Source organism: Aegilops tauschii, chromosome 2, assembly GCF_002575655.3.
Source record: "Aegilops tauschii subsp. strangulata cultivar AL8/78 chromosome 2, Aet v6.0, whole genome shotgun sequence".
Lineage (NCBI taxonomy): Eukaryota > Viridiplantae > Streptophyta > Magnoliopsida > Poales > Poaceae > Aegilops > Aegilops tauschii.
In genome coordinates this window covers 408,610,576-408,620,884 of record NC_053036.3, presented here as the reverse complement: position 1 = coordinate 408,620,884, position 10,309 = coordinate 408,610,576, and positions in this window count along the sequence as shown.

Below are 10,309 nucleotides of genomic sequence, written 5' to 3'. Positions count from 1 at the left end.
TTAGTGACAAACGGTGAGAGAGAGAGAGAGAGGCCACCGCGGCCTTGTGTGAGATACTCTAAAGAGAGACAAACCAGGCAGGCAGGCTCCATTGTATATAGTGAAGCGAACTACCTTTTTCTCCATAAAAATCGTTTTATATTCTGTGTACGTGCCATTGAGCAATATAACTTTATTTAAAAATAATGCGCCAACGCATCAAGTCGAACTTTGTTTTGTGCACACGTGGTACACGATCTCCGTAGGTAAACAACCGCTACACGCGTTCAAATTAGCACATGGGCTGCCATTTCGTACAAAAATGAGCTCCACCGTGTGTACCCGCGCGGGTGTGGCTGGGCACGAAGCGTGAGTACGTGCACGGTGCACCTATTCTCTTCTTGTATGCGTACACCACCTACGTGGGGTTGTGTGAGCGAGATACAAACGTAGAGAGATATAGTGTGTGGGTTCATGAGAGTTTTTGGGGGAGGGGGTCAATCAAAAAATGTAACATATGCAATGTGTGTGAAATAGAGTCCTGGATATATCATATATATAGAGGGGCGATCCACGAGAAGAGAGGGGAGGTATCATCGGCTTGAGGTGTCCATAGAATCGAAGAGAGGGATGATGATGTGTGTGTGTGTGCGCGCGCGCGATCGATTAAGAGTGCCATCAAATTTGTGTGTGCCCACGTCAAAGATACAGAGTTGCTGGCCTACTGGAACGTGAGAGGGGACAAGTGCAGTTTGTCTCTGTGGCATGGATACCTACCTACAACGCTCGACTATCGGTGTGTGGTTGGGGGGGAGGGAGGCCTAATTAACTATAGAGGTACAATGGCTGGTATATGTGTGGAGGAGGAGAGAGGCCTACCTCATGTATTAAGGGAGATCGATCTACCTCATGTATTAAGGGAGATCGATCTACCTCATGTATTAAGGGAGATCGATCGGCATCCATGCATATGTGTAGGATAGGAATAAGGTTGGGAGAGAGACAGAGCTAGAGTGTTGGAGGGGGTGGTAGTGGAGTTGCTTCTAACAAATGGTGGGATAGGCTTGCTAGACAAACTGAGGGCACGCCTGCAATATCAATAAGAGAGGGGATGGCTGCCTGTCTGTGCACGTGCGTGTGAGAGACGGGTCAGGAGGCATGCACGAATGATGAGGGGGGGCGATATGGCTGTGGTAAGCAGACGTAACTACATAGGAAGATCAATCGTCCTTTGTCAAAGAAAGGAGAGACATAACTCGTGAGGTACGTCGATCGATGGGGGGGGAATAGTTAAAGTCGACCAGGGTATATGTTGGGAGATCGATCGGTATACATGCATGTGTGTGTTAGAAGCAAATGAGGCACGGGGAGAAGGATAGATTGAGAGGGATGCATCTAGGAGGTGGTGCGAGAGTCATACTATATCGAGGGGGAAGGAGTGTGCGAGTACAAGATCGATGAAAAGAGTGGTGGGAGTGAGGCATGGACGGTGATAAGAGAAGAGGGGAAGCTTGTGTTTGTGCTAGGCACACCTGGCTAGAGAGGCATATCGATCGATGTGTGCCGTAAAGAAGGAGCTGGGGGGCCTACACACACCGTGGGTGAACGACCTAAAGTGAAAAGACGAATTTGCGCGATGGAGCTAGAGAATGCTGAGGGAGGGTGAGAGGGATGCGGGCGTGTGCATGCACGAGAGAAAGTTAGCGCTAGCTACAAAGATAAGAGGATTGTGTGGGTGTAAAAGACGAATAGAGATCATACTTCATTATAAAAAGCGAATTCAGATATTTGAAGAATTTATCATAGTGTTTTAAACCGACGCATGTGTGAATATATATAACGGTGATACACATGCTGTGGTTATGAACATGTTATACTACATATAATATATTTTATCTCTACTCTTATAAAAACGGAGTTGTTGATGATGGTGTGCCTACCATCCTGCAATATAGGCCGTACGATTTATATCTGATGGATGGGAAGGAAACTATGGCAATTTTGAAAAAAGATACCCACACCCCTCTCCATATTTGCAAATTAGGCCTCCCCTTGATCATGTTGATGTTCTGTGGAACGCATGGGCATCTTGCTAGTACTACGTATAATATATAGAACATTGATTATAATTTGGGCTAATGTGTGGCTTTTGCAGCTCAGGTCTAAATACTTGTCATAATTTAGGGGGCGGGGCACTATACTATGTGTGATAAACACGGTGTACGTATGGAACATGGTTTAGATTATGAATATATAATTAGTACATCAAATGTACTATTATTTGGAATCAACATCAAGTGTATTCAAAAAATAAAATTCGAGTTCATGTAGTACACATAGTTCATATCTATCTCTATAGTAATCATGTGGTGTGTTATTAAGGTAATACACGAATGATGGTTGAAGTTGGCAACAATCATGATTGTAGATTCTTATTGAAATAGAGAAACGAATTCAAATTCAGTTCGAATTGCAGCGCTAGTATAGACATTTGGAATGCACTAAAATGTTGGTATGAGTAGGTTACATGCATTATACAACAAGCGAAAAAATTTAATTGGACATAACATGGATTCATACTCCCTCCTTCCATCTATATAGGGCGTAATGCGTTTTTTAAGACCGCCTTTGACTATTGACAAGATTAATAGTACATGACATGCACAATGTGAAAATTATATCATTGAAAGAACCTTTCACAGACGAATTTAACGGTGTGCTTTGTGTAAGTTGCATGTCATATATTATTGCTCTAATATTTGGTCAAAGTTAGCATCGAAAAACGCATTAGGCCCTATATAGATGGAAGGAGGGAGTAGCTTTGAACAACATTTTTATAGTAAAACGGGACAAGACTCTCTCTTTGTGTGGTGAATAGTTTTATTTTTTCGTTTTCTTTTTGGTTGAGGGAAGTGCGAATTGATTTGGTACCTACAAGTACAATATTACACGTTAGGCTTGTCCCTAAAGTTCAAACCGCGCCTTGTTATATCCCGAAAATTCAGATATCGTGCTCCCAAAACTGGCGCCTTCACAACCCGCGCCTTGCTATCCCGAAATTACAACGCGCGCGAAAACTCCCTCCAGCTGCCAAATCCCGACACGCAAAATCCCCCTTCTAACCCTGAGCCGAAAGGGCCGCTAGTTCAAATCGGTGGGGGGTACATTTGTAACACACCCTACATTTTGGACAAGCGCATCCCTAAGTCATGGTTCACCCCCTCCCATCGCCTCCTTTTTGCCATTCGAAATCCCAGGCCGCCATAACCTCTCCGCTCCAACCGTGAAACCCCACTCTCCTCCGTCCGCCACCTCACCACTGCCCAGCTGGAGCCTCTTCCCCGACAACGTCGTCCACCGCAACAGCTCAACGTCCCTCGTCCACCTCCCCGGATGAGGATCCGTCGTCCATCTTGTCGTCCCGCCAGTTCAGCCGCCCCGTCCTCCACCTTCAAGGAGCTACTCCGACGATCGCCTCGTCTATCGCGGCTGCTCCATCCCACAACGCCGCCTTAACCTGCTCCACCGGAACCACAACATCCTCACTGACTCCTCGGACGAAGCCGAGGCCTACTCGGCGCAACCAAAGAGGTTGTACACTCATCGCATCGCACCTTCTCCTTAACTCGACCTCCCGGCGCCGACGGTGCTCCATCCCACACCCCCATGGAGCGGCTACCTTGAAGCCGGTGCCGCGGGCTATAACTCCACGGCGGCTCTCCCCCAGTGCGAGGCCCCTTCGGCGGTGGCATCCATACCAGCCAGATCTGCTGCTGCTGCTCCAGCTCTCGCTCGCTCGCTCGCGCTGCTGCTGCTGCTCCGGCTCTCGCTCGATCGCTCGCTCGCGCTGCTGCTGCTACTCCGTCTCTCGCTCGATCGCTCGCTCGACCAGCTGTTGGTGCTCCGGCTCTCGCTCGCTCGCGCTGCTGCTGCTGCTCTCTCCCTCGCTCGTGCTGCTGCTCTGCTTCGATTTAGCTACACTTCAGTCGACTGAATCGACTTTTGGGTCAGTCGATTTTCAGGGGGTGGGGGGCTCGCCGGAGTTAAGGAAGAACCACCCGCAGCGGGGACGGGGGCTCGCCGGAGAGGTACCCCACTCTCTATCTTAGGGTTCAGGGTGGGGCGGGGGGCTAGAGGGCTGGCCGGGGCGGTGGCGGACCAGCGGTGGGGAGTTGTTTCGGGGCGGCGAGGTGGCGCTGGGGCTGGCGGTTCGGTCGGTGGTGGCTGGCGGCTCAGGGAGGTGCAGGTCGAAGATGAACTGCAGGCCCTCCCTAAACTACATGTTAAGTGCCTCTTAGCTACCATTGCATTCAGTTTCGACAGTAACATTCAGATTCCACAGTAAATTTCAGTTTCGACAGTTAAGTTCAGAGTCAACAGTTTAAAAATTTTACATCTATTTTACATCATCTATTGGAGATGCTATTAGAATCCCACTTGAGATTGACGATATCTGTCTTGTGCTTCTTTAGCCTTGACGTCTTACGGCTCACCGGAGCTGCTCCAACGACCGAACGATCCATCACAACAGAGCAGTGCCCTGGACACTATCTACAGATTCCTTAGATCTTCCTCCACACCTCGACAGCCACCTTTGCCTCAACTGCTTCAGCGACTAACCCAATGATGTTGAGGTCGACACGGCTACGGCAAAGAGGTTGTACACTTGTTGCATCACTTATTACTATACATTCATGTCAATCCATTAGGGCTATTTTGGTTCAACGAAAAAACATAGCAATAGGGAATTTTCCAATGGCACTCCACTATTCAATTATTCATGCATTTTGTTGAAAGGAATGAAGCAAAACATCCACCTGGACCTACTTTTCAAAATCCTATGCATGAAAACAAGACCAAGTGCATTAGTGGCAGAATAACATTCTAACTGTACACTCTTTCATATGGTTTCATTTTATTTTGGCCATGTTTCTTTGCATTCCTCTGCTCTTCCAATTTATGTAAACCAAACACCCAAGTTGACAGAAATCCTGTGTTTACAAATGCTCTGTTTACCATGTGCATTCCTATCCTATTCCGGTGTTTTTCCAATCCCTGCATTTTTAGAATCATGCAAGCCAAATGAGCCCTTACAGAATTACTTCAGTTACAGGTAGGTGTCGAAGGGAACTTTGTGTGGTTTGTCCTGCTCCTGCCGCGACATCGTCCACCTCAACTGAGTTGCTCCATCGACAGAAACATCCACCAAACCAGACATCACGACTCCTGACCGTATTTCGCTGCCTCAGATCTCCTTCCCTGCTGCCGGCACCCACCGCAACGGCATCACCATCATCGACTCAGGAGATGAACCTGAGGAGTACACGGGTCCACAAGAGAGGTCGCACTCTTTTGTTTCTGCTTATGTTATGCATTGCTTAAAATTACCTGCTACTTTATCGTCTTGTTCACCTCTTGGACTCCAAGTCAGGTCCAAATTAATGTTCAAACTTGAGTTGTAAATTAGTTGTGGGGCACATATCGAGGAAGCAATGAATAGTATCTCTGTCTAATATTTGGTTCACCTAGGGTATGCCTATGTTGTTCATCTTGGGTGGGAAACAAATAGTAAAGCAATCATCATCTCTCTTTTTATTAAATTAAAGCAATCATCAGCCTGTTATCATTATTTTTGGATCCATCCACTGGTTGTTACCATCACTCTAAATTTCTGCATGCTCTCCTTACATAATCTCACCATATTGTTTTCGTATGCATGTCAGATATTATACACAGTCATGCTAAACATGTAGAGAAAAATAGAAGAGTTTTGCATGGCAATATAATGTCATGCGGACATCGCTCCATGGTGGGTTCAATGTCAAACCCTCCCCACCCCTCTCCAGATTGTAATCCAGAGGAAGATATCTGTTCTGAGGTGAATTCAGACGCCGCTGACCACTCCTATTTAACCCCCAAGGTGTTTGCTCTACCTTGGCATGATGATGTTAGTCATATCATGCATATGTTGCCTTGCAGTGCCTACTTTTGACATCATATATGTCATCTGCTTATGTCGGGTGGTAGGTGCGACATATGCCAATGGGTGGCTTATCATGGTGGGTGCCAGTAAGACGTCGCCGGTGCCTGGAAACGGGATGAGGCGAAGACATGCACGCCGATGAATCTTACCCAGGTTCGGGGCTCTCCGTGGAGATAACACCCCTAGTCCTGCTCTGCGGGGTCTCCGCATGATCACTAGATCAGAAAGAGTAGCTACAAATGCTCCTAGAGCTGTTGGGTTCAAGGGAGAAGAAGAGCAAGGCTAGCTCTCACTTCCCTCTCTCTATGGTGTGTGTGTAACTCTAAGAAGCCAACCCTTTGCATGGGTGTCCCGGGGGGTTTATATAGGCCTACCCCCCGGGGGTACAATTGTAATCCGGCTGGGCGCGGGTCCCAGCCGTCAGTGTCTGCACTCGCCGGCTTCTCCGCCGGCCGCTGGGGCCTGGCGACTGGTGGGTCCCGCCGGCAGCCGGCCTCTTGGTCGACAGGCCGGCCGCACTGCCTAGGGTCTTGTCGGCGGCTGCTTACTGTAGCCTCGTCCCCGATGACGAGGGCTTCGTCGAGGTAAGCGTGGCCACAGTGTGCCGCCTCGAGGGCTTTCACTGTAGCCTTACCTCGTCATGTCTCCTTAATGTGGCGCATGCTTCGAGGGAGGGGGTTGCCGGCTTCTGGGGGCCGGCTACGCCCTTGGCCGACTGGGGGAGGCCGGGCCGCCTTCGCGCCTCTCTCTAGCTAAAGGGGCCCGCCGCCCGTGGGCCGTACTGGCGTCTGTCGTGGGTGACGTTGAGGCCAGCATGGCTACAGTGCCGAGCCAGACGGGAGATGGCCGTCCCATACGGCGTCCTATGGCCATGCCTGCCTCGGGCTTCGGGGGTAGTGGGCCGCACTGTGGCCACACCCCGTCTTGTCGCCGTTATGTGGGTGTAGTTTTGGTGGGTGCGGTCTTGGCCGGCTTCTTGGAGTCGGCGCCCTTCGTGGCCGGCTCTGGGGAGTCGGCGTTCTTCATGGCCGGCTCTGGGGAGTCGGCATCCTCTATGGCCGGCTTCCTGGAGTCGGCCATCCCGTGGTTATCTTGGGGGGAGGTTGCTGAGGCTGGGTCGCCTTCTGAGAGTCGGCTTCAGAGGTAGCCGACCTGGGAAGGCGGCCCAATTCTTTGAATGCTTGAAGGCTCAAATGGCCTGATAATTTTTGAAGAGCCAGGGGCAGTCGGTTAGGCTACCCATGGCCATTTACTCCGACAGATGAGTTTAGACACGTTTTGTAATGCCACCTGTTTAGTTTCTATATCATATATGGGAATTATGCAGTCTCATGTCTTTTAGCCAGCCATAATATATGTGAAATGTGCAATGCCATCCTGTTTAACCAGGCATCATATATTTGAATGATATCTTGCCCATCCTTTTCTTCATTACATTTCCATTTGTCGACAATGTTTGTACATTAAACTACTCTTCATGTGAATCAGCCATTTGGGTGGGAGATGGAAAAATCTGGAGTGAAAACAAGGCCTTCATAGCAGACAGTGCTACCTGTCGAAGCAGATCTCTTGTTGGGCCCCGATAGCTCCTCAGAGATGGATTCAAAGACAGATGACCAGTCCTATTCCCCCACCGAGGTGTATGCTCTAACTTGGCACGGTTATACTGCTCATATCATGAATATGGTGTCTTGCATTGCATAGTTTAGACATCATATACACAGTATTCAACACCATGTTCTTAGTTCAGACATCATATCGAATGCCCTGTGTTTAGCATATAAATCACATATGTGAATTAAATGATGTGATCCTGATTACTTAGATAACATGTAGGTGAATTATGTCATGCGATCCTGTTTAGTTATTCATCATATCTTTGAATTATGTTATGCTATGCTATCCAGTTTAGATAGACATCATATATGTGAAATTATGTCATGCCATCCATTTTAGTTAAACAATATACATGTCAACTATTTCATGCCCTCTTTTTTCCACACTATCTATTACATCTGTCTCTCATACAATGTCTGTACATTCAACAATGTTTCCTGTTTATCAGCCATTTGAATTGGAGTGGGTGATGCCAGTATCTAGTGGACTAAAAACACGGTCTTCAAATAAAACAGTGCTACCTCTTGGTGGAGATAGCACCCCGGTTGTACATGCACGAGAACCAGCCATACCACACATAACCCAAACTCTCGCAGATTGTACCCCTATCGAGATGGACAGAGAACCAGCTTCACCAATCTAACCCTAACCCCAGCAGATGGTAACCCAGTTTCTATTGACACATCACCATCTCCACCACAGAGCTCCCAAACAAGAGCAGTTAGTAAGGTAGCTCCAGTGCCCAAAGGGCCAGTACTACCACGGCGAACCCCAACTCCACCAGTTAGTACGCCTATTCCTGTGGAGGGAGCACAACCAGCTAGTCGTAGTTTAGCATCTATCGCATTTGATGTTGTTAAATCGTATGTGCGTATCTTCCCATCTTGGAAATATTATACTGAAGATGAAGGAAAATGCCAGTTGCAGGTGTTTGTCCAGGAGTTATGTGTAAGTAATGTTATTCATGGCAATTACTTTGCTTTGTCCCATACATCCTACCTCCATGCTGGTTATAATACAACAAATTTTCCCATTTTTCTCTATAGAGAAGGACCGATTTGGAAACTCAGGATGAGGTAACCTGTGCTAATACATCTGCTATCCTCAAGAATGCTTGGTGGCAGTATCGGATTACCTAAAGAAAACGTATTTCACCGGCAAAGAAACTCATCAAATTCCCTTACGTTCTCCTGAGACACATTTACTGGACGATGACTGGGAACGCCTTGTTCTGTACTGGTCCCGAACCAAGAATGGGGTAAGGTCTATGAGCTCATTTTCTATTTTTAAGTACTATATTCTTGCGTCTTACTGTACTCTGTTCATGTAGAACAAGTGCCTAAACCTGAAGAACAACTATTATAATTTAAGATTCCATTGCTATCGTAGTTTAAAAAAGCGCTAGGCGTTAATTGTGCGTTTTGCCACCGCCTTGCGCTTTACAGACCAAAGCGCATGCTTATGCGCAGTTATGCACAGATTAAGCATAGTTATTCGCAATGCGTTTTGCCCACGCCTAGAGCCTAGGCGCGCTTAAGCGCTCGCTTAGGCGCGCCTTTTTTAACTATGATTGCTATCGCGCATACAGCTTTGCTCTTGTATCACTGTATTTACTCATACAAACTTATTTTTAAATTGAAGGATCGAATCGAAACTCCAATGGCACAGCAGGTATGTTCACGCATGTTTCTTTAACAGGTTTGCTCTTATCAATAGCTCTGTTGATTTCAATTTCAATTGTGTATACAGTTGACTTCTCATATCATGCACATTACTAGCATCACAACAGAGCCAATAGTGTTGTTGTACATGTAGACCCGTGGTACCCATCTGAAATCTTGTTGTGCCGTGTACTTTCCCATGCTTTGTATTCTTTCACTGTTGCTTTGTCTTGAACTGATATGATTTGAACCGTGTCTCTATTTTGATTTGGCAAGACAATGCAGTGACCATAGGACATAGATATATGTTTGTTTGATGCTTTTATTATTTACTAGTACTTGGCAATAGAAGACTTGGTAGTTTAATCCTGTCCACCTTACTAATGAACTGGTTCACCAAAATGAGTTTCATATACTAGTACATGCTAAACTTGTTATGTGTCTGCTTGTTTCTTCTTTTAGAATGCTGACAGAATATTGGGGAAGAGTGCCTTATTAAGCAATGGTAAAGGAAGTAATGCATGTAAGGTTCAGGATAGTGACACATCCTTGTTGGTCTCCAACAAAGCAAATAAAACAGCTAAGGAAGACTATCTTGAAGACAGTGAGACAACCCCAAAGTCCTGTCTTGGTTTATGTTCGAGTTACTGGCCACTACAGCTTGCACAAGCTATTCAAACCCACTGTCTGAATCAGTTCGGTTTCTTGAGTCTCAACTACAAGCTGAAAGACATCGATCAGCTGTGCCGCGACAAGAAGCGAAAGGACTGCGGAAGTACCTGGAGCATTCAGATGCATACTTTCTCGTGCAACAGCAAGCGTTGGAGGATTTTAGCGCCAAACTGGACAAAGCTAATAAGCTTGCTAAGCTTATTGCCAGCATGATGGATACCCAGGATAACGTTTCTTGAGCTCTTCTGAAGTTGTTTCAGTTATGCTCTTGTTTTGCTGTCGCGTTTATTTGCACTGGTGGCCAATTTTGACGGCCAGTGTATGTAATATGTTGCTTTGTTCCCTATATTTGCACTGGTGGCGAACTTTGATGCCCAGTGGATCTAATATGTGTAAT